The sequence below is a fragment of the Lissotriton vulgaris genome, chromosome 5 (assembly GCF_964263255.1).
Source record: "Lissotriton vulgaris chromosome 5, aLisVul1.2, whole genome shotgun sequence".
NCBI classification, from domain to species: domain Eukaryota; kingdom Metazoa; phylum Chordata; class Amphibia; order Caudata; family Salamandridae; genus Lissotriton; species Lissotriton vulgaris.
The window spans coordinates 2,014,084,025-2,014,108,338 of record NC_141693.1 but is presented as its reverse complement, the minus strand read 5'-3'; the positions used below and the strand labels follow the sequence as shown (position 1 = coordinate 2,014,108,338).

The following is a 24,314-nucleotide window of genomic DNA, read 5'->3' as shown; positions in this document are numbered from 1 at the left end:
ACTGGCTGGTAACCCAGCTGGGGCAAGGTGGTGTAATCACCCTTTGCTATAGATGTAGTATACCTATATCTAACCCTAAAATGGACACATATACTCCTATAAGTCACTTCTATGGCAGGCCTTAACAATCCTGAAGGCAGAGTGCTTGGAATTATGTGAGATGGTGCTCTAGCATGAGCTGAGCCTGTCTTCAGCTTTCGTTACCAAGTCCTTTAGCTGTTTCCATGATAACGCTATACCATATACTCTTAAGTGCATTATAATCCTCGTGGTTATTGCTAACTTTGGCATAGCATTATCAAAACATGTCGAGTAAGGTGTCATACAAATTGGAATACTACCCCCTCGCCAATTCTGGCGACGGGGGTAGCATTCCACTCTTTTAGAGGGACACGACATGTATGTAACTGTGAACCCCGGTTAAAGTTAACTCGAGTCTCAGCATCACAAAATGGATGCTGCCACCACAGACACAAGTCTGACCTCCTGCTGCTGGGAGTCCTTCCAGCGAGGGATGCTTGGAGAAAGGGTTTCCTGCCGTGGGAGGTGCTAGCACCACCCCAGACAGGATTTTGTGTATTGAGGTAGGACAGGCTGAAAGGAATGAGACATGCCTGGGGCACACAAGGTGTCCCTGTGCATACCCCGGTTCAAACCAGTTGCTGGGGCACTCCAGCCCCAGCTCTGGCACGAAACCGGACAAAGGATAGGGGGTGTAACCACCCCCCCCTTCCTGGTCCCACCCATAGGAGGGACCTAGTCATAGTACAGCCCCCTTTAGGAGAATAAAGGTAGGAGCTGGTCCCATTCCAAATTAGATTAATCCTGATTTGAAACTACAAAGAAGAAACTCTCTACTTCGACGTTCTGCTCCACAGAAGACTGGAGAAATCTCCCTTGTGGCCAAGGAGTGACCACCCTGCATCAGCAGGCACCATCAAGCGTCCTAGCGGTTCACTTTGTCGTCCTTCCTGCCGGAACCAGACTTCAGAGCCCGACGAGACCCGGACTTCCAGACCTCTCCGACCTCTACCTACATCTGCAGCACAGCTGAGATCCGTGGGTGCGACGAGACACGTGGGACCGGCCATCTTGGAGAAACTGCACTACGCTTTCAGCACGACTTCAGAGGCATCCTCGAGAAAGTGCTTTGGGGATTGAGAAGCCCCAGCCCGAGCAGCTCCTGCACAGAAGATCAGCCCTCCAGCATCCACGAGATCTGCGTGGGGCCCTTTTGCTTGATTGCTGCTCGACGCGTTGTCTGGTCACTTGCCGGCTGGCTAGTGGCCTCCTAGACGACGATTCACGAAATCTACACCGCTGGTCTGATTCTCCAGACAGGCCCTTGCTTCCCTGCAAAGGAGAAGCACCACGGACCCTCCTGGTCCGCACCAGACGCCTTTTCCACTCACCGCGTGGTTTGCCTTTGCCAAGGCCTGTTGACGCCGAATCCTGCGTGGGACAGCTCGTGCCTCCATCCTGGTTGTCGAAGACACCACCTGGTCAACGTGGCTGCAGAGTCAAGTGTCCACTCTTCACCTGATCGTGACGACAGCATCTGGTTCCTTCCTGGTTCCACTCCGGTCACTGGCTAGTGACTTTGAACATTGTCCCCTCTGCTTTCAGGTCTTCTTCATCTTCCTCGATCCACCCTTGGATCGCTCCGGACAGCTTCCTCCTGATCGCCTGCAGCATCTATCTTCAAGACTCCATATACTTCAACGCGGAAACCCGACACACTTTCACACCTATGCACCCGCAGCCCGTGGGTGAGGTAACGAGAGCATTTGGGTGCTCAAGGGTAGATTGACTCTCCTAGTGTCCAGGTATCCAGTTGTTTTAGTCCTAGCTAGTCGGAACTGTCTTTTACTTACCTTTTCGTGATTTGTACTGTCCATTGACTTTGTCCCGCATCTCGCATGTGCGTTCACACTCTGCACACGCGTCCCGTGGGACTCCTGCTACTTACCTAAAGTTACGGTAGTGTAGTCCCAGCGATCCTACAGCCCCTGGACAGCTCCATTCCTTCTATCGATTTCCTTATACCATTTACTTAGTATATGGTTTGTCGTGCCCCTAGGACACCATTGTAATTGTGCAACTTAACGTATTTTTCTTAAGAGTCTTATCATGTGCTTAGCCCTCTGATCTCATAAAGAGTTCAGAAGTGTTTGTTAGTAATAAATATATTGTTTATTTTCATAACAACCTGTGTGGTGTCCTTTCATCTGGTTTTCAATGGGTTATATGTGGTAAAACAGCTGGCTTCACATGCCAAAAAGTTTAGCCTAAGACTGCTTTGTCCATGCTACCATTAGGATAGCTGGTCTACAAGTTTGACTTACAACCAATCACCATAAGGGTTGTTTGGACTGATACGAACTAGTGAGCATCATATATCAGGCCAACTTCTCACAATAAACATGAGACAACCACAGCTTTGTTTTAGAACTGTTTTAATGCTCAGAAAGCAGTGGAAATTCTCATGAAACACTGACAGCATAGGAAGCTCCCAGGCTTCATTGCAAAACTATAGTCTAAAAAGACTGAAAAGCTAACCTGCATCAACATGCAGTAAAACTGACACAGTGCCTTTAAGGCACCCATGGCCCCCAGCTTCCCATCATTCCTCAGGGGTGACAGTTAGGTCAGTAGTTCTTTCCGGCTCCTTCAGGAAGGACCCTGGTAACACAGCTCCACTCTTTTCTGACTTTCTGTCAGAAATTTCCTTCATTATTCAGATTTTATTTGCTTACTTTGACATTTTACATCAAGTCAAGTAAGAATCTGTCTTTTATTGACAGTTTTTTAGGCATTTTTCCTCAATATGCCCTCACTCTTTGATAACTGCCCTTCTTGTGGCAACAAGAAGGCTAAAACAGACAGTCATGATGTCTGTATACTCTGTTTGCCTGATCATCATGTCCCAAAGACCTGTCCTCACTGCGAGCGCCTGTCAGAAAGACCTCTTAAGGACAGGGAGAGGAATCGCATTTATGGCCTAGCCCAAAGGTCATCCAGAGGAAGATCTCAGGTAAAGAAGGGCTCCAAGAGGGCTAGATCAACTTCAAAGGACAAGTCTTCACGTCCTTCAGCTTCAGCGTCGGGCTTGACGCTGAAGAAACAGCTACTGGTGGGTCATTTATTGAAAAAACCACCGTCGACGGCGGGCTCGCCGTCAAAAAGAAGATCAGGTTAGTCGCCGACGTCAAGGATTCCAGCTCCATTGTCGAAATCCCCTCCGCCGTCGTCAACCAGGCGACGATCGGTGTCGAGGGAGGTTACACCTCCGCCATCGTCAACAGGGCGACGATCGGCGTCGAGAAAGGTGACTCCTCCGCCGTCGTCAACCAGGCGACGATCGGCGTCGAGGACCATCACCCCTCCGCCATCGTCAACTCGGCGATGATCGTCGTCGAGGACCAAGACCTCTCCGACGTCGTCAACCCGGCGACGATCGGCGTCGAGGGGCGCTACACCTCCGCCGTTGTCAACAAGGCGACGATCGGCGTCGAGGCCCAGGATCCCTCCGCCGTCGACAAGACGTCGATCGGGGTCGAGGAGGCGATCGTCGGCGTCTCGTCGACGTTCGGCGTCGAGGGTGGCCAATACCTCTGCGCCGTCATCGCATAGACATTCGACGTTGAGAGAAGAAGCTCCGTCGTCGGCTTGTCATCGCCATTCGGCGTCAAGAGACCATCATTCCTCGCATCGCTCACAGTCAATACATTCGACGCCGAGATTGCTTGCTCCCTCGACACCCCAGAGGTTTTCGACTTTGAGAGAGAGGGTTCCATCGTCGGCAGTGCAGCGCTGTTCAACGCCAAGAGACCAACGTTCGTCACCGTCGAGGCATTTGACGTCAGAACACCCGACGTCGAGGCCTCATGAAAGGGCTGATTCGACGGCAAGGGACTCTGTGATTCTGGTGACTGAATCAGCTTCGCGCCACTCCTCTTCACACTCTTCTGGTTCCTCAAGATCACCCTCAAGGTCCAGAAGTCCTGTCAATAGATCTCCTTTATGGCGGACAGATCTTTCTTCGGAGGCGGTGAGGTTGTCCCCTAGATGGTACCAACTGTTGGATCGTTGGCGAGATTCAGAGGCTGCCAAGCGGATGCAGGAGTACGCCAGTCCTGAGCGCAGGTCTCCACTCCAAAGATTGGTGGCAGAGGTGGACAGACGCAGCCCTCCCAGGCGCCAAGCAGAAAGATCGCCTGTGAGGAGACCATCCAGATCTCGTTCTCCCAGAAGGGAAGAGCCGGTCAGGTCTCGTTCTCCCAGAAGGGAAGATCCGGCCAGATCTCGCTCTCCCAGAAGGGAGGAGCATCCAAGAAGGTCACGTGAAAGGAGGCACGGTGCTCATCGCAGGAGTCAAAGAAGTCCTTCTTCTTCTTCTTCTTCTTCTTCCTCCTCAACCCGATCTTCCAGGAGAAATTATTCTCCCACGCTTACAGATAGCCCCATCTCCAGAGTTTCTCCAGTGGACGACATCAACACTTATCTGGATGTCCTGCAGAGAGGGGCTAAGAAACTGAACATTGAAATGTCTGTTCCCCAAGTGGCTACAACAGTGATTTTTGAAACGCCACATCAAAAATCTGTTTCGCGTCCATTACTGCCCTTGGTCCCGGGAATTATGGATCCTGTCAAAGGCATTATCCTAACTCCAGCGGCTATTAAGGCGGTGCCGGCTCGCATCCAGAAAAAATACAAGCCAGCTGAATCCGACCCAGTTTTTGTAAAAGCTGACCCTCCAGCAGACTCTGTGATTGTAGCAGCAGCACTGAAAACACATGCAGTTGCTGCCTCCTCCTCAGTTCCACCAGATAAAGACAGCAAATCAAAGGACTCGTGGAGTCGAAAGGTATGCAATTCTGCCGCTACTACTCTGAAGATCTCCAGTGCGACCGCTCTATTAGGTAGATATGATAGAGCTCTACGGGATTCCATGGATCGGTTCAAGTCCAAACTGCCAAAAGAGGACCAGAAAGACTTTGAGGAGACACTAATAGAAGGCTGCCTAGTGTGTAACCAAATAATTAGCACAGCGGCGGACGGCGCAGTGCTAGCGGCTCATTCTTATTCCCATGGAGTTTCTGCCAGGAGGTCTTCTTGGCTGCGCCTCACAGGCCTCAAGCCCGATGCACAACAACGCATCTTAAACCTTCCTTTTTCTGGTTCCTCTGTCTTCGGTGAACACACTGACGAGGAGATGAGTCGAATGAAGACCGAGCTGGACACTGTGAAATCGGTCGGTCTAGAGAAGAAAAAGGAGTTCAAGCGCCGCTTTAAAACCAACCAGGGCAAAGGGGCTCAACAGAGGGTTCAAACCCCTCAGTGGTCCCAAAACAAGAGTCAAGGCAAGACCCAATTTCGAGGGGGCAAATCAGGCAAAAGTAGAGGAGGTCACCAGCAGTCCTCTAACACGGCGAGGGGAGGAAAGGCTTGAGCATTGGCTTCCTCTGGCGCCGTTGCCCACTCCCGTGGGAGGAAGTGGGAGGAAGTCCTTCACAACATCTGGCAGAGTGGGTCAGCATCACAAAAGATCGTTTGGTGCTGAATATACTGCGCAATGGATACACGCTACGTTTCCGTGCGCTCCCAAAGAACATTCCTCCGAAGAAATCTCTTCCCCATCAACTGGACCGTCTCCGGAGAGAGGTGAAAATTCTTCTGCAAAAAAGAGCTATAGAAGAAGTACCTCCCTCTCAAAGGGGAAAAGGAGTCTACTCCAGATATTTTCTTGTTCCCAAAAGAGATCAGGAGGACAAGTTCAGACCCATCCTAGACCTTCGTCTTCTAAACAAAGTCATAGTCAAGGAAAAGTTCCGCATGCTAGCTCTTCACCAAATATGTCCACATCTGCAAGTCGGGGATTGGATGTGTTCGGTGGATCTGCAAGATGCATACTTTCATATCCCGATTGCACTGCGTCACCGAAAGTACTTCAGGTTTGTAATCGGCAAAAAACATTACCAGTACAAAGTGCTGCCCTTCGGGCTCAAGTCCGCACCACGAGTCTTCACCAAATGCATGGCAGTGGTGGCGGCATTCCTTCACAATAAGGGGCTTTTCATCTATCCGTACCTGGACGACTGGCTCCTAAAAGGTCCATCTCCTTTACAGGTAGCAAACGATTTCCAGCTTTGCTGCACCAGTTGCACAAACTCGGGCTCCACGTCAACATGGAGAAGTCAGTCGAGCGGCCAACACAGTTCATCCACTACCTAGGCTCCGTTCTGGACACAAAATTGGGAAAAGCGTTTCCTTCGGAGGAGAGACTTTTTTCTATGCGGCAGAAATGCAGAGTTCTGCTCGAGTCTCGAAACCCAACAGTCCGCCATGTCGCCTCCCTGCTGGGTTCCATGGCGTCCTGCATCTTTCTCATACTGAACACCAGGTTGAGAATGCGGCCTTTACAACAGGCCCTGGAGGACCAATGGGACCAAGCGACAGGGCGTTGGGAGGACCGGATCAGTCTACCCCAAGCAGCGAAGACTTCCATCAAATGGTGGATTTGACCGCAGAATGTTCTGGTGGGAGTACCTTTTCACCAACCTCTCCCAACGCAGTCCATAGTGACAGACGCTTCTCTACAAGGCTGGGGGGCACACATGGGGTGCCTTCAGATTCAAGGTCTGTGGTCGGCTCAAGAGCAGACCTACCATATAAACATGCTGGAGCTCCGAGCGGTGCATCTTGCTTTCAAAGCTTTTCTTCCAGCGGTCAAGACCAACTCAGTCCTGGTTCAGACAGACAATACAACCACCATGTTCTATCTGAACAAACAAGGAGGCACTCGGTCACGCCCTCTCTCCCTGGAGTCACAAGCATTCTGGCACTGGCTTCTCGCTCGGAATCTCTCAGTGGTAGCAGTGCACCTTCCAGGCGAGTTAAACATCAAGGCAGACGCACTGAGCAGGCACTTCGAAGATCAGCCAGACTGGGTGCTAAACGACGAGGTAGTAGACAAGCTTTTTCGTTATTGGGGTCGTCCAACTATAGACTTGTTTGCAGACGACGAAAACAAGAAATGCCACGCCTTCGCGTCCAGGTTCCACCGGCCAGGGACGCAGGGGAATGCTCTCTTGATGGATTTGTGAGGGACATTTGCTTACGCATTTCCTCCCCTATCGCTGATCCCAAAGGTGGTTTCCAAGCTCCTCAGGTCGAACATGGAGATGATTCTAATAGCTCCGGACTGGCCGAGGCAGTGGTGGTACCCGGACCTTCTTCATCTGTCTGCGTGTCCACACAAACGACTGCCTTGCAGACCAGACCTGTTGAGCAAGATGAACGGGAGGATTCTGCACCCCAACCTCCCGTCACTGAACCTGACAGCATGGCTCCTGAGGTCCTGCAGTACGGACATCTGAACCTGCCTCCTGAATGTATGCACATTTTAAGAGAAGCAAAAGGCCTTCCACAAGAGCTTCTTATGCGTTAAAGTGGAAGAGGTTTTATATGTGGTGCAGGGAGCGTCATCTTCACCCTACTACAGGGCAGGAGGAGGTTGTTCTACCATACCTCCTTTCCTTAGCAACATCTGGGTTGAAGTATGCTTCCATTAGAGTACATCTGTCAGCCATTGTAGCGAATAGGAAATCACCAAGCCAAACTACTTTCTTTCAGGTTCCAGTGGTCAAAGATTTCCTCCAGGGGTTGAAGAAAGTCTGTCCCCCTGTGCGAAATCCTTCTCCTCCTTGGGAGTTGAACCTGGTTCAATCCAAGTTGATGGGACCTCCTTTTTAGCCCATCCACAAGGCCTCGTTGCAACACGTCTCTTGGAAGGTTGCGTTCTTGGTGGCAATTGCATCAGCGCGAAGAGTAAGTGAGATACAAGCGCTGTGTACAAAAATACCCTACACTGTTTTCCACCACAACAGAGTAGTCTTAAGAGCACATCCATCCTTTTTACCTAAAGTAGTCTCTGATTTTCATATTAATCAGTCCATTTCTCTTCCATCCTTTTTTCCAAACCCTACGACTCCAGCTGAGCGGTCTCTGCACTCTTTGGATCTCAAAAGCGTGCTTAAGTTTTATTTGGAAAATACCAAAAGTATTAGGAAGACGGATCAGCTCTTTATCAACTATGGTTCAATGAGAACAGGCTTTCCAGCTGCCAAAAGATCCATCTCCAGATGGATTGTTTCCGGTATTAAATTGGCTTATCAGCTGGCACGCAAGCCCTTACTTTTGTCACCTAAAGCGCACTCTACTAGGGGGAAAGCGGCCACAGTAGCTTTCTTACATGATGTCCCTATGTCTGAGATTTGCAAGGCTGCAACCTGGAGATCAGTTCATACCTTTACAAGGCATTACTGTCTAGAATCTGATTCCAGGACTGATACTCAAGTAGGACAAGCCTCTTTGAGGAATCTATTTGGGTAACCTGCGGCCTGTACAAGCTTAGTCTGTTTCTAGGCTTGGTATTGATATACTGTTTCGTTACTCCTTTGCCCACAGGAAGATGAGGTGAGGCTCGCTATTCTATTCTAATGCTTATGACTATTGATGAGGATCCCCTGGAAGAGAAGGATTAGTTACTTACCTATAATCCTAGTTCTCTTCCAGGGGTATCCTCCTCAAAGTCATAAGCAACGCTCCCGCCTCCCTGGGCAAAGGATTATTTTAAGTTGGAGATATGGTGAACCTAAATATTTCATGGTTTTTTCAGTCTCCGCAAAGAACAACTGACCTAACTGTCACCCCTGAGGCATGATGGGAAGCTGGGGGTCATGGGTGCCTTAAAGGCACAGTGTCAGTTTTACTGCATGTTGATGCAGATTAGCTTTTCAGTCTTTTTAGACTGTAGTTTTGCAATGCAGCCTGGGAGCTTCCTATGCTTTCAGTGTTTCATGAGAATTTCCACTGCTTTCTGAGTATTAAAACAGTTCTAAAACAAAGCTGTTGTTGCCTCTCCTGTTTATAATGCATGTTTGTTCATGGATGATGGAAATTCTTTACAGCATAATTCAGCTCTGGTGTTTATTAGGCGGCAATTGTTTATTTATATATATATATATATGGGGCACATATAATATAATGTTTCTGGGGTCCCGCGCATGGGCGGGAATATTCTAATGCTTATGACTTTGATGAGGATACCCCTGGAAGAGAACTAGAATAACATTGCCAGATTTCCTTTTTTTTTTCTTTTTACCTTTTTTTCTTTTTTTCTTTTTTAAACTTTTTATTGGGGGTACCAAACACATAAACCAAACATATTTAATTAACAATCAGTAAAAATTCAAGAACTGTGGTTAATACCCCAAACGATTTTCCGAAATTTTTCTCCCCCCCACCCCAGCGGATCCAACCCCTAACAAACCAACTCTTCAGAAAAAGAAAGGAATTAGTGAACACAAGAGAAAAAGAAAATATATATATGTCATGTCTACCAAGTAGTCATAGGAAGCCAGAGCTTCTCTCCTCTCTCTCTGGCACGTCTTCCTATCCTCTTCACCACCGCCATCTCCCAATTATATATAGATAGAAATTTGTTGAGCCAGACATATTCGGTCGGAGGAGCTGCATCAAGCCATACTGTAGCTATACATAAGCGATAAACAGCCATAGCCACAAACACTAGTTTCCGATGATTTTAATCCATTGCTTGTTTGGAAATTCCCAGCATTATTGTCAACAGGGTGAGTGTCGAAATGAAACCCAGAATTGCCCTCAACCTGTGTTCTATTTTAAGTAATAATTGGGAGAGTTCCGGACAAGTCGCAAACATATGGGTGCTATCCGCAGCCACCACCCCACAACGCGGGCAGCAAATCCCAGTGGTGCCCCCCCATCTGTGAATGCGAGCGGGGGTTACATACAAATTACACCAGGTTTTAAAGCACTGTACTTCTAAATTTGCAGATATGCATGATGTTTGGCTAAAGTATAGAGAATCCTCACAGTCCCCCCGCCCGGCCTGTACCTGTGTTTGCCACCTGTCAAAATGTTTGATCAAATCATCCCTTATTTTATCCATAATGGCTTTGTGGATGGCAGCGGTTTGTGGTAGCGTATTTTTAAACATTTCTAAAAATGGAATTCGTCTCTGGTTCTGACATTTCTTCTCCAGGAAATCCAGAATATGTAGAAATTTATAGAAATCCATATTCCCTATACCAAATCGTTCTTTAAGGGCATCAAAAGAAAGTAGACAGTCACCAGACTGAAGATCCCTGATACAATAAATCCCTCTATCCCCCGAACTACGAAAATTGACATCATTAAAAATTTCCGAACATAAGATAGCATTATTACCAAGGGGGAATACCTATGCACCCTAGGAACTCCAACCTTTTTCCTGACTGCGGTCCACACTTATACACTCCTATGAGAACCTGAACTTGACCCTCTTATAGTAGGCAAAATCAATATGTCGTAATAAGTGATCCCTAGCTTCTACCCCACAGATAAGTTAAAAAATTGAAATTTTCAGAATTGTCCTGGTTTAGTCCGTTAATCAATTCGGCTGAATACTTCAAAGTGGTGACCCAGTAATAAGTCTGGAAAGTAGGAACACACCATCCACCCCCGATCCCTCGGTGATGTCATATACCTTAATGCCCGTCTTGGGCGCAGCCCCACCCATAAAAACCAAGAAATGACCTGGTAAAATTTCCGGAACCATACCTTATTGAATTCAAGAGGAATAGCCCCAAAATAATAAAGAATCTTGGGTAGAAAGATCGTTTTAATGACGTTGCTTCGACCCATAAGCGTCAAGTAAAGATTACTCATTCTTTTAGTATCGGCTTTCATTTAACCTAAAAGTGGCGCAAGATTTAGATCTACTATAGTAGTTGGGGTAGAGCTTATCTCGGCCCCAAGATACCTTGCAATCGCTGCAATCCGTGAGTCGACAATGTCTACCTTCTCATTGATAACTATTTGGGTTTTGCTTTCATTCATGTGATAACCAGACACTCTACCAAATCGAGATGTTAGCACCCCAAGCTCAAATAAGGTCTCCTGCGGAGCTGGTGTAACTATTGCTAAATCGTCAGCATACCCTAGAATTTTTACCTCCCCTTCTTGAGCACGTACTGGTTGAATTGCCTGGCTCTCTTGTATTAGTCTGATTAGAGGGTCAATATAAATTGCAAATAGCAAAGAATTCTCCTGGAAAAAAATCAAGCCCTGCAGCTTTGCCCGATGGGACTGTTTCTAGTGCATTACTAACTTCAGCTAACGTTATCTGTGCTTCCAACATTTCCAAGTCTGCGAAAGGCAGTGGTTCTATTGTAACCCGGTCCAGGAATCCCGCTGTCTCATCCTGTAGTGTTGAAATTTTCGTCTTTTCCTCAGAGTGCAATTTTTCAAAAGCTACAAGGATAGCATCAGGGTCCTTTACAAACCCAATGTCTGGATCATTAACTCCCATAATGCGAGCTTGAACATCCTTTTCCCTGAAGCGTACAGCAAGAATAAACCCTGTCTTCTCATTGCTTTCATAAATTTTCGTGCGCCAGGCAAAATACCTGGCAGCAGATTTGCTAGCTGAGATCTCACTTATAGCAGCTCTAGTAGTTGCAATCTTTGTTTGTGCCGTCTCAATATCCCCCTTTACCGAAATTACCTGAATCAGGTTTAGCTCTGCATTGCGCAATTCAGCATATAGATTGTTAATCTTTTTTTTTTCTTGCTTATGAGCCCGCCATCCGAGCTGTGTGGTCTCCCCTCTGACCCCAGCTTTTAATGCATCCCAAACATTCTGGGGGCTGGTGCTCCCCCGGTTCTCCTAGTGATCCAGACACCCACATGTTCAACATATTGATTCATATTGAGCCCTATTAAAAGTCCAACTAGAACTATTCTTTGGACACTTAAGACATACTTCCAGAACCAAAGGATTATGGTCTGACATAACCTTGGGGTATTTCTGAATTTTACAGCCCAACACTAAACTATGAGAGCTGAAGAAATAATCTAATCTAGAATGTGATTGATGTGGGCCTGGGTAGTATGTAACCCATCTTCCCCACTTCTAACTGCTGCCCAGACATCCACTAGCCCATGAAGCTCTCTCAGCTGACATAAGGACCTAAGACTTTCGGTTTTCACCCCTGATAACCCACTTCAGGTAGATTCGATGCAGCCCAACCCAAGTTTATATTAAAATCTCCACAAATGATCAATGGGAGCGGCCAGCCCACCAATTCCGTATTCAGCCAATCATATACCTCCTGAACGAAGGGTAAATATTTTATTTTCGATAACACACTGAGTTATGGCCCATCTGCCGTATTTGTCTGAGATTGAGCGTGGAAAATTTGCCAAGCCACGTCGGGCAAATATAGCAACCCCCCTAGTCTTGACCTCCTGTTTGGAGCATATAACCAACTGGAAGCCATCTAATTCCATAATTTTGCTTCTGTTAGCTTAAATGTGAGTCTCCTGGAGACAGATAATGTCAGCCCTGAGAATGCGAATATCTTATTTGATCCTACCCCTCTTAGCTGAGTCATTCAGACCACATGTATTAATTGTGGCTATTCTGACTCCCCCCATTGATTATATGTGCTATGCCAGAGGTAAACCAAACGGAACGCTTTGGCCTAACCCGAACCAAAATCCCAGATCCCTATACCCATGTAGCCCCCCCCCCCCCAATAAGCCATACTGTGAATGCAGGAAAAAAAACAAAAGAAAAGAAACATAAAGAGAAAAACAGCCACCGGCAAGGTCAAATAGTCAAAAAATATAAAAAATCATGAGACCTGGAAGGAGAGACTGGAGGGGAAAAACACCTAAGCCCGGTAGCCTTGTTTCCCTCTATTCAACTATCAACTATCCCCCCCTATACCCTCTTACTGGTGTTGATCATATAACCTTTCCTATTCACCCGATAACTCTTTTAAGTAATCCCCAGCTTGAATCTCAGACATAAACACCCTTGTCCGGCCCTGATAAATCACTTTCAGACGAGCAGGGTTCATCAGATAGACTTTACAGCCAAGTTTTTGAAATTATGGAATCATCTGTCTCGAGCTCCACCACCTCTCCACCGTAGTGTGGCAGAAGTCCAGCTGCACAAAGAAAGTTTGCCCTTCCGCTGATTTCTTGGCATCAGGTCGAGCCTTTTCAAAGACTGCCTGTCGCAGAAGAAAGTTTCCGAAAAAAATAAGAATAGCTCGTGGCCTTTGGTCTTGCCCGGAATTTTTCTTTACCATTAGGGGGAATCGATGAACGTGCTGGATATCAGCTTCCCAGTTTCAAGATGAAAGCTCTGGGAAGGCGGACTTGAAAAGCTTAATTACAAAGCTGTGTATGTCCCCCCTTTGGCATTTTCTTCAATACCCAGCAGACGCAGGTTGTTTCGTCGCTGTCAGTTTTCCGACTCCTCGAGCTTCCACAAAACATCCATCATTCTGGCGTCATTAGCAGAAGTCTTCTGTTCTCCAAACCAGCCTCAAGACCAACCACCCGCTCCTCCAGCGCCGTTGTACGAGCCATAACTTCAGTGCAGGCTTTTGTAGTCTTCCGGATCGCACCCTGGATTTTTTTTGTCGCTAGTTGGGCCCTTTTATGTTATTGACGGGCCTCCATTTGCATTGCTTTAAGTGTTGCATATATGAGAGACATTGAGGGTGTCTTTGGTGCCGGATGCCTGGGGATTCTCTTGAAACCTAAGCCCTTCTTCTTCCCCGTCACGACCAGGATTAGTGTTGGAATAGTCCCACTGGAGATGTGAGTCCGAGTCGGATTGGGTATGAGTGCTTTGACTCTGTGGGCCGTTGCGCTCCCCCACCCCGGCCCCCCCCCCACCGCCTGGGATGGGTACCAGCGTGTCTAAGTGTATCAGCAGTATTAGGTGCTCTGTCTGTGTCATTGGCATCAGCCGACCCCTCCCCCTCAGATGTCTCTAGTTGTATTTCGCTTCCCGCAGCCAAGTCTGATTCCTCTGCCATGGAGAAAAAGTTGTCTCCATCCGTAGTACCAGGTATTATACTCCCTCCATTCTGCGCCTCCGAAAGAGAGTTCCACTCAGGATCTAGACCTCTTGAATCAGAGATAGTATTATCCTCCCTTTGATTTGGGTCTTGAGTAGATGGTACAGGAATAACAGGGATAGTACTCTCCAATCCTGCTGTATCATTTAACCCAGATGTAGCTATGGCTGAAAGCGCCCCCTTTGACATAAATTGGACATCATTGCAGGAAAAAATAGAACTGCCAGGGGTTAAAGAGGCGCTCAATACAGGAGTAGAATCAGAGCCAGGAGTTTCAGTCACATTCATAATTTCAGCAGCACCTAATGCCCCTGGCGCAGGCACATTGCAACTATTTTATTGCTCCTCAGCTGAATAGGCGTACGTTGAGAGGGACCCTTACACTGCAATACGGGTTTGCGGCTTACCGGCTTTCCTGAAAACATACCGGGGACCGTCATAGTCTTCCTCTTGTTTCCTGGATCTGAAGGGGTATGATCCGTGCAAGGCTTTCAAGTACCCTCTATACGGGCGTCTTTACTACTGGGAGCCCCATCCTTGGCAACTCGTGGGGGGGCCATCTGCTGTCTGCAATAGCTCCTGGGCGAAACAGCCACACTCTACCGCCGCCCTGCTCCGCGAGGACTGCAAAGCCCGTAGGCAGAGTTCTGCAAACTGCAGTCTGAACGCCAGCAGGAGAATCATCCACCATCGAGAGCCGTCCGGAGGCAGACGCAGCGTTGCAGAATCACAGAGCTGCAGGACCTGAATGTCCCAGAGACACGGCATCCCCGGTATAGGCTGCGGATAAGTATTTCAAAATCGGGTAGAGTGGCTTGCCGAAAAGCTCCACTGGGTAAGTCTAGGCGTTGTACACCGGCCAGGTAAAGGAGCAAACCCTCGCGCAGCTTCACGCGGCCGCCATCTTGCCCGCAGCCACTAACATTACCAGATTTCCATTGAAAAGTTTCTAAGTGTGAACTTTTAAAACAGCTTTATATTCCTGAAAATTCACTACAGTAACTCAAGCGTTTTTACTAAATTGGTTTTAGCTTAGACCCCAGGACCGAATCTAGGATTTAGTCCTGGAACTACTAAAGTAATCTACAAAGTAATCAACTGTACTTATATGATGAAAACCCATTGAGTTCAATGCTTTAGTGTGTTTAGAATTGTGTTGCCTACTGCAACCCCTGTATCTATTGTGTTCACAAAGTTTATTGCCTCTTTGCAAAGTAATTACATGAGAGTACTCTTATCGAGAAAAGTATATTTTTATGCCTGTTGGTTCTAAAAATAAAACAACTATATCTTTTGATATAAAAACAATTGGCCTGGAGTTCAGTCCTTGAGTGTGTGAAATCCTTTGCTGATTGAGTGTGTACAACAAATGCTTTACACTGTCCTCTGGTACTGCCTTACTGCTCGACCAAGCTACCACTTTTCAGAGTAAGGTCAGTCCTGACTTTAACCTCTGTTATACCTCTGGGGTTTGTGGACTCTATACACACTGTACCTTATTCCGGTCCAGTATATATAGAGCCACTTTCTTACACAGTCGTGCTTCTGCGTTATGAAATGACTGAAGCTAACGTACTGTCCCTTTGTTTGCACCTAAATAAAGGGCATTACAGTAGTCAATCTTTGATAGCACAAGGGTCACGGTTACAGTTTTCCTTGGATCCATCGGAATAAACTGTAGAATTTTTCTTTTTTTATGTCGTAATCCTTTATTGAGAAATTAAAGGTACATAAAAGTATAATACATCATAATAGACCCAAAATAGTCTAGTGATTTAACATATACTGTATAATATAAAGAAGAGAAAACTTGCAGGTAAGAGAGGAAAGAGGAGGAAATAGGGGAAATGAAATAAAAGACAAACTTAAGAAAAGAAAAGGAGAATATTGGACATTGTGTGCTAGCAAATCTAATTCAGGCTAGGTATAATCATGGGAAACAGAGTAAATTATGAGATGGGCAAATATCATTTAGAATTAGTAAAATATATTGTGTATATAATGTGAAGTATGATATATTATATATGTATGGGTAATGGAAGATCATGAAGGGTTCAACATAACTAAATAAAGTAGATAAATGAATACATGGATACATTAATTAATAAATAAATACATATTTGAGAGAATAGATATGTAATTAAGTGAATAAGAAAATGGAAGAATGGATAGATAAAGAAATGGGAAGAGAGAGAGAGAAAAAACAAAACATAAAAAAACCAGGAGAGATACTTCCTTACCCGGAAAGAAAAAGAAGACAAGAATGGGACCCGAGGAGGAAAAGGGAAAGAGGAAGGGGAGAGAATCAATAAAAAGGAATCTTTTTTTTTTTTGCCTGTTGGGGCGTTGGTTTTTATTTCAGTTCAAATTTACACGTAATGCCATTACAGTAGAAGCAAATACAAAAAAGGGGCAGATTTATACAAAACGAGGTGTGTGTAATGCGTACAGTAATCATTCCTGCCCCAACCACACATTTTTTTTTGACCAGGGCAGCTCAGAAAGCAAGGCACCAAACCAGCCTAGGGCAAGTGCTGGGGCTCCCGGCACAACCCAGCCAAAAATATATATATTCCTATAACGTTTTAAACATTTAAAATTAGAATAGGTCTTTTTACATGGGGCATACGAGGGGTGCAGGAAGAGGGTCCCAAAAAGCAGAGTCACTAAGGAAAGCTTTACTGAGTGATTGGTCTCGGAGGGCTGGGGCGGGGCAAAGGAGCACTTCCAACAGGACGGTGTGACACAGGACATCCGAGATTCCCAGAAGCACAGGGTGGCAGGAGTGCAAGAAAGGCAGTTTGGGGTCCATCTCCTCACGGTCCACAGAGTCAGCAGGCACTACATGACTTCATATCCACTGCGGATGCCCTTCAACAGGCAACAGGCGAAGATGATGCAGAGGAGCTCAAAGGCTGCTATGCCGATGGCCACACCAGCAATCACCTTCAGGTTCTTCTCAAGCCAGACCTTTATCCCAGCCACACAGTCATCTGTAAATTTATCGGACTTCGGAACCGTCCCACCATGTAAGGTTTCTTTAACACAGCAGGAATCCGGCAGGCTATCGTTTTCGAACGGTTTATAGTTGTTCCAGTCGGTGATCGCATTGGCTCCACAGCATTTGAAATCTTGCTGGATTGTGTCCAGGGCGAGCCGCGTGTCGTTGTTGCTGCTGTAATCTGCCATGCTTTTGCGGAAGCCCTCATCAATGACCGCTTTAAACTTATCTTTGAAGATGTATCCAGCAATGGCAGCAGCGACCTCCACCAGGAAGATCAGAGTCAGTATGACTGCAAACGTTGTCACCATGCAGTAGTTCTCCTTCCAGGCACCGCAGCAGCCGAAGAATGACACCACGAAGATAACTGCACCAACAATGATGAGGACGATGGGTGCACCGGGCGAAGACGCATTCTCGATGACGATTGTCTTGTTGAGTGCTACCTGTACATATATCCCCAGGCCGATGAGGGCAATGCCAGCGATCCAAAACAAGAAGTTAAAGATGAACACCAAGTATTTGACGCACTTCATGCCCCCGGAAACGGCCATTTTCGGTCCTTCTTTCGTCCCCTGTCCTCCTCGCACCTCTCTCTCTGTCAGGCCTCTCCTCGGGTTGAGACTGCGAACTCGGCTCCGTCTGGCTCAGTGTGAACTGAACTTGCTGCTGCTCTCTGCCCCTCCCTCGTGTGCCCGCCGCAAAGGAATTATTTAGGGCATTCGGAGAAAAGGAGGCCATACTTGTTGAAATATTTCTTTTTGGTCTTGTAATTTGTATGTTATATGCTCATGTGATGCTGTCTGTATAATCGCAGCCATCCAGTCCTCATTAGATTGAGTACTAGGTGAATGCCACAATCTTAAAATATAAACATTGGCTGTGGAAAGTGCAGTCTGTAAGAGTCGGCGCAGAGGACGTCTGATATCATATGAACTTCCAAATGTATGCAATAAGATAGTGGAGGATGTAAGAGGGAGTTTAAGAGGAATAGTTTGTTTTATTGTGTCTCCTATTTCTGTCTAGAAATGTTGTATAGAGAGACATTTGCAAATTATATGGAGGAGGTCACAATTAACTCCAGAACATCTCCAACATTTAGAGTGTGGTAATAATCCTGCTCGTTGCAATGTTGATGGCGACCAGTACCAGTCCTGTAATGTTTTAAAAAGGCAGAATTTTAAGAGTGCTTCACGAGTGCCCTTGTCCAGGTCTTCCAAAATGCACCGCCATACATGTTCGTCTGTAGAGATATGTAAACGTTTTTTATATTTCATTAACAAGCTTTAAGAAGTGGTTGGGAGTATAGGTGGTTAGTTAGAGTACAATATAACCCTCACATTACCCCTTTATGTTTACCCCATATGTGAAGATAGTCCAATATCGGCGATTGCTCTAATGTCCAGGGAGAAGGACCAAAACATCTCATTAGACAGTGCTGTAGTTGTAAATGTAAGCATGATGTAAAGGAAGATCAAATTCTTCACAAAGAAGATCAAAGGATTTCAGTTCGCCATTTATTATAATCTGATCTAGTGTCTGGATTCTTATCGAACTCTAGCACTTGTTCCACTAATTCGAGTACTTTCATTATCCAGTATTGGGGTATCTTTAATAGATTCACATGCCTGAATCATTCCCCGTCGGCGAGGCGGGAATCCCAAGGTAATACAATATACAAAAGCTGTACCTTAGTAAAAACTGTAGTAGGCTGACAAGACTATAGGCCCAAAAAGGCCCAAATCTTACTAGCCTATCTACCCCCTTATGTAAAAAGAACTGAAAATAGTTCCAACCAATCAGAAGTCAGCACCCTTAAGAACCTTCCCTGCAGTTCTCCTCAGATTTTCACCGCACGTCCTGTGGAAGGGAGTCTCCCTGAGTGCCTACTCAGTTTTTTCCTTTTCTCTTCAGAATGTCTGAGAAGAAAGCTCTCTTCAAGGCCTGCAGGACCTGTGACAAGAAGAGGGTCCATGTAGATGATCAGCATAAGGACTGCATCTACTGCCTAGATCCCAATCACATTGTCAAGGATTGTAGTATTTGCCGAACCTTCCCTGCCAAAACAATCAGGGACAGGGAGGCAAGGGTTCTTTTGTGGCTCAAATCGTCTTCTACAGATGATGAGGACAGGGCTTCTAAATCCAGTAAAAGAGCCAGATCTAGAGACAGCTCTTCTCCTGAGGGGTGGAACCACCATAAATCCTCTCATAGAGCATCTGAACCTTCAAGGAGGTCGTCTTCTCCTCCTTCTGGATCACCCGTATCTCCAACTACAGGATCATCCAAATCGTCCGCTACAAAGATAGTGAGTAAAGCCCAGATCAAGACTCTTTCTCTGGTGTCTTCTCACACAGTTTCTGTCACCTCTTCCACTTCAAGTACTTCATCTGCAGTATCTACTGCTGCTATAACCTCTCCTATAGTGTCCTAAAAAATTTCTACTTCTAAAAAGTCTTCTGGACCTAAAGAAGCATCTTCTGTCACTCCTTCATCGAAATCACCGTTGACGGCACCGTCCGCGTCAGTTCCGTCGATGAGGTTTCCTTCATCTTCAAAGTCATCGTCGACGAAGAGTCCATCGACAGCAACACCATCGAAGAAGAGCCCGTCGACGATGGCCTCGACGACGACAGCACCGTCGTCGACGAAAGTACAGTCGACGACAGCACCGTCGACAAAGAGCCCATTGACGGCAGCACTGTCGACGACAATTCCAACGACGGGGTAAAAGCATGCGTTATAATGTCATACATCCGTGGTTTCTTTAAGAACTCTAGTGTGCCCTCTTTGAACAAGGTCGAGGACCCACTGATCCCACGTGATGTTTCACCATTGGTGGAAAAAGGCTGAAATATTTGCGCCCACAGGGAGGGGAGAAGGAGTGACTGGCGTCCGGCAAAACTCATTGTCTCTTATTTGAGACACGGCCTTGGTTGTTGGAGCGTCGTCTTCCGCCCTGACGAGAGAAATTGCCCGAAGACGACTGTCTGTAAGAGGACTGGTAATATGGTTGTTTATATTGAGACTGGTATTGTCTGTTCTGTTGATTGTGGTAATTTCCTCTCGAGGAAAAAACGCGACCTCTTGGTCCTCTAAAAGATCTTCTCTTATACTGCAAGGTGCCAAGAGATTTAGCAGTATCATCTGTTTTGATGGTTAACAAGGCATTGTCAATGTGCTTACCAAAAAGAGAGTCACCATCGTAAGCCAGATCTAGTATTTTAGTCTGTACTTCAGGCCAGACCTCTGCTTCAGGGTCTGCCGCTCTAATCGGTGAGCCACACTTCTCCACTATATCCATATTCACCCTACACATCGCAAATACCTAAGGTTCACGGTAGCTGGTGTCCACTTTCAATTCAAGGTGCTCCCATTCGGACTGAAATCGGCACCAAGAATATTCACAAAATGCCTGGCTCCAGTCTCTGTAACTCTAAGGTCTCGAGGTATTCAAGTCTTCCCATACCTCGACACGTGGTTGCTCAAAGGTCCATCGAAACTGGCTACGAAACAGGCAGTCAAAAGTTGCCTTCATCTATTCTCAAGACTGGGACTCACTCTCAATACAAACAAGTCACAGTTGCAACCCCTACAGGTTCTAACATTTCTGGGAGCAACATTGGACACCAAACGATGCAAAGCGTTCTTTTTTTGGTTTTTTGTTTTTGGAAGATTTTTATTGTGCACAGCATTGTTGTCATACAGTGTACATTCCGTGGCATGCAAGGGCCGGTCAGGCCATATATAGTCAATTGGATCCTTAATTGAATGACACAGCCATTTAGCCGGTAACCCGGGGGTCCGGCAGCGATATCCATAGACATGTATGTACAACATTCTGGTAGTCAGTTGTATAAATGATAGGTCTGCATTTTATCTTTTATTATTAACATAAACATTGCAGATTTAGTCAAGCATTAGTACTGTTGTGCTCAGCGCTCAGGTCCCCACTGAGGATCTAGGAATCAGCTGTGGTTAGGCAATAGTGGGAGAGCTGTCGATAGGTGGTGGTTCAGAAGTGTGTGCAGAATGCCGACGCGGGTGTGGGAAAACGTGTGCTGGTATAGCTCACTGAGGCATACGAGCAAACGGTTAAGCTTGACGTGGCTTGCTTGCAGCCATTGTGTATGGAGACCAGGATATCCGGTAGTGTGGTGTATATGCGTCTCTCCAGTGTTGGGAGTAGGAGGTCGCAAAATGAAAGACGGGGGGTGATGATAGGTGTACGGCGTAACCTGGTCATGGCCTAATGTGGGTGGGGTTTCGGTGCGAGCCCGCATCTTACTGCAGTCCTAGGGCGCTGTCGCAGCTCAGCAGTCGGCAGGCGTCATGAGTTTTGTAAGGGGGTCGTTGCTTGCTAGCTGTACGATGCATAGGTTATGTTCATCTGCAATAAGGGAGGGGGTCTGGTCGAGAAACATGACCAGTGAGCTAACTGTCCCCCATGTCTATACAACGGTGGGAAGGGGAAACCTCTGTAAGTGGGGAGGCAAGTGGGGTCAGGGGAGGGGGGGCGGAGATCAGTATGGGTTCCAGTTGGGGGTCAGCTGGTGTGAGGCGAAGTGCAGCAGAGTGTTCCTTATTGCGAAGCAATGGGCACGGGGGGAAGAGGGTATAGAGCTATGGTCACTGTGGTCGTTGGTTGGCGTCGTAGTGGCGTCAGGGCTTGTTGCTCCAAGTTATCCCTTGCTCCTGGCAGGTGCGCTGGAATGTCTTAAGGAGGTCATCCCAGAGCTGAGCGATGGGGAATTTTCGAAAGTCCTGCAGTTTCCTCCCGAAGGAGGACCGTGCTTTCCGCCCGCGCCCAGTTGGTAAAGGAGGTGTACCAGTGTCGAATGTGTGGGGGGGCCGTGGCTTTCCAGTGTTTAGTAAGTAGGCATTTCGCCGTTAAGAGACCCATATCCCAGAAGCGCGCCTGTACTTTGTTAAGTTTCGTGCGTTTGTACAATCCCAGGATGCACGCCTCCCATGTGTGGGGCATCTGTCCGTCAGTGTTGTGTGTGAGCAGTGCTGTGACGCCGTCCCAGTATGTTCGTATGTCAGGGCAGTGCCATAGCATGTGCAAGAGGTCTTCCCCATGCAGGGAGCAGCGTTGACAAGCAGCAGTCGTGATTGCGAAGTACCTGTTAATTTTGTCGGGCGTGAGATAAGCTCGGTGTAAAATGTAGAATTGAATGATTTTAAAGCGGGGGTTGCGTGGAATGTACGTCGGCCCGGCTAAGATAATCTCCCATTCCTTTTCAGTCCAGTCCCGTCCCCTGTCCGCTTCCCATTTTTCCCGTAGCGGCATCGTTGACGGTTGCGAATGTGGCTGTAGGGCTTGCGCTAGCCAGTGTATGATGTGTGAGCCGTTGCCCATAACATGCAAATATTGCATAAAGGTGTGCATTGGTGGTTCCACTGTCATGTCGCCCCAGGAGGTGGTAAGCGTACGCAAGAGGGATGCGTGTAACAGGAACTGGCCAGCTGGGAGGCCTGTGTCAGCCGCTAGATTCGCAAAAGGGAGCAGCTCTCCATCCGCATACAGATCACTGAGCGGGTCTACACCTGCTTGCGTCCAGGCGGTCAGGCGTGTCTCAGTCAGCGCACCTGTCGGGCCGGGAGTGCCCAGCAGGGGCAATATTGGGGCATATGGTGTCTTTGCCTGGGTGAGTCGCAGACATCTCAGGAAGCACTTGCGTGCTACTGCGAGGTGCAATTGTGAGGGGCAGGTGGCCCTGGTTAGCGGATGGAACAGTGTGCAAAGTTGGGTTTGCGTCCAGGCAGCGGTGTCCGAGGTAGATGGTTGCCGCTTAGCCACCCCGTCACCCATTGCAGTTGTGCCGAGAGGTAATACAGCTCCATGTTGGGAACCGCTAGGCCTCCCGAATCAGTGGGCATATACAGCTTGGTCAGTGCTACTCGGGGGCGGCCCGCATTCCAGATGAGGCTGCACAGCAGGACCTCCAGGTCTCTGAATATCCTGTTGGGCACATACGTGGGGATATAGGCGAAATAGTACAGCAACCTTGGCAGCACAATCATTTTGGTCAGTGCTATTCGGCTAGGAACATTGAGGAGCAAGGTTTTCCAGAAGCTTTTTTGTGCCCTAATTGAGGCGATCGTCCGCAGGAGATTCCCCTCCATGACGTCTATTGGGTCCCGATAAATTCGTATCCCTAGATACCGAAAGGTGGTAGGGTACCATTGTAATCTCCCTCCGCCCAGGCGGATGTCGCACTCAGGTGTGTCCGGGCTGAAGGGATAGGCCCCCGATTTAGCCCAGTTGACTCGCAGACCCGACATCTCCTCAAATGTCTGGAAGGCGTCAGTTAGGGAGGCAGGTACATCAGTTATGTCTCTAACGTACAGCAGTAAGTCGTCTGCATAGAGTGACACTGCATGTAGGCCGTCCGCTAGTGGTATCCCCCATTCAGGTCCCTGGGTCCTGAGAGTTGTGGCTAGGGGTTCCATAGCCAGTGAAAACAGTATGGGTGATAAGGGGCAGCCTTGTCTAGTGCCTCGCCGCACTCTGATCACGTCAGAGAGCAGTGCGCCCGTGCGGACCAGAACTGTTGGTTTGTCATATAGGAGGCCCACCATAGCTGTGTAGTCATCCCCCAGCTGGCACTTCTCAGTAACCGCTCTCAGGTATGGCCACTCAACCGAGTCAAAGGCCTTTTCCATGTCTAATATCAAGCATCCTGCTCTGGGCCTTTGCTGGACAGCATACTTCTGTATCCGGAAGAGGCGGCGGATATTGTGGGAGGTGTGTCGTGTCGGTACAAAACCGTTCTGGTCCTGGTGAACCAGTCGGGGTATGTGAGGGGCCAGTCTGCGGGTCAATGTGGATCCATGCAAAGTGTTCTTATCAGGAGATCAGCAGAACAAGTTGCAAAGCCTGGAACAGTCAATTTCAAGAAGGTCAGTTTCTGTCCGAACATTCGCTTCTATTCTGGGGATGTGCTCTTTGGCAATCAGCTTGGTCCCTCTAGCAAGGCTCAGGATGAGACCTCTACAGGAAGAGCTGCACCGGTAATGGCAACAGGCCAAAGGGTCATTCGACGATTCCATAAAGGTGACCGCACAAATAAATCATGCTCTTCGCTGGTGGTCGAAGAGAAGCAACCTGTCTCCAGGTCTCATTTTTCTGACCACTTCCCCGGAGTTTGTTCTGACCACGGACGCATCCATGGAAAGTTGGGGAGGACATCTCTAGGACCGACAAATCCAAGGTCGATGGTCTCGACAATTTCAACAGAAGCACATCAACAGTCTCGAATTAAGAGCCATCTTCCTCTCTCTGCAAGCATTCCTTCCGAGGATCAAGAACTCCTCAGTGCTAGTGCGTATGGACAATACCACCAGCA

At 47.5% G+C, this 24,314-nt stretch overlaps 1 protein-coding gene and 1 pseudogene across 1 annotated transcript in view; one reads left to right on the top strand and one right to left on the bottom strand.

Annotated features, from left to right (window-relative positions):
• The window catches only part of USP20 (ubiquitin specific peptidase 20), a 556,910-nt gene that overhangs the window by 179,910 nt on the left and 352,686 nt on the right, over positions 1–24,314 (top strand). The window lies entirely within an intron of this gene.
• On the bottom strand, positions 16,680–17,648 carry LOC147718020 (CD63 antigen pseudogene; annotated as a pseudogene).